Source organism: Monopterus albus, unplaced genomic scaffold (assembly GCF_001952655.1).
Source record: "Monopterus albus unplaced genomic scaffold, M_albus_1.0 scaffold9462.1, whole genome shotgun sequence".
In the NCBI taxonomy this organism is placed as follows: domain Eukaryota; kingdom Metazoa; phylum Chordata; class Actinopteri; order Synbranchiformes; family Synbranchidae; genus Monopterus; species Monopterus albus.
The window spans coordinates 1-460 of record NW_018137309.1 but is presented as its reverse complement, the minus strand read 5'-3'; the positions used below and the strand labels follow the sequence as shown (position 1 = coordinate 460).

The following is a 460-nucleotide window of genomic DNA, read 5'->3' as shown; positions in this document are numbered from 1 at the left end:
TATGAGATCAGCTGTATCATTAAAATAACGTCTGAAATGAATCAACATCTGGACTCACCCCAGGTAAAGTCAACGTTCCCTGGCTCTCGTCCCAAACTGCCAGGTACTCCAATACACTGCCCTGGCTGACTCGCCCGCTGTAAAAATTTATTTTAAAGTCTGAGATCATGCCATGCACTCCAGTAGCAGTGACACAACCTTTTTAAAAGGTTCCATTTGTAAGGTCATGAGATGACCTACCGTGTAAGCACAAGGTCCATATTCCGATTTGGACCCAAATGGTGGAGTGCACCTCGTCCCCTGATGCCTGTCCTCCCTCCTGGGTTTCTAATGACAGAGGAAATATGTGCTTGTAAGGTTACTGCAAGTGCCATTTGTTGCCTTGTGTTTCCTGTCTTGTATCATACCTGTATGAATCCAAGGCATCTGATTCTGATCTGTAGGGAGAAAGAAGACAATT

General features: G+C 44.8%; 1 long non-coding RNA gene across 1 annotated transcript; it reads right to left on the bottom strand.

Annotated features, from left to right (window-relative positions):
- Positions 1–57: 57 nt before the first annotated feature.
- LOC109954416 (uncharacterized) lies at positions 58–438 on the bottom strand. The gene is made up of 3 exons (XR_002274118.1): positions 408–438; positions 241–327; positions 58–137 (listed from the first exon to the last, which is right to left on the bottom strand). It is a non-coding gene; the product is annotated as an uncharacterized LOC109954416 (long non-coding RNA).
- Between the last annotated feature and the right edge of the window lie 22 nt (positions 439–460).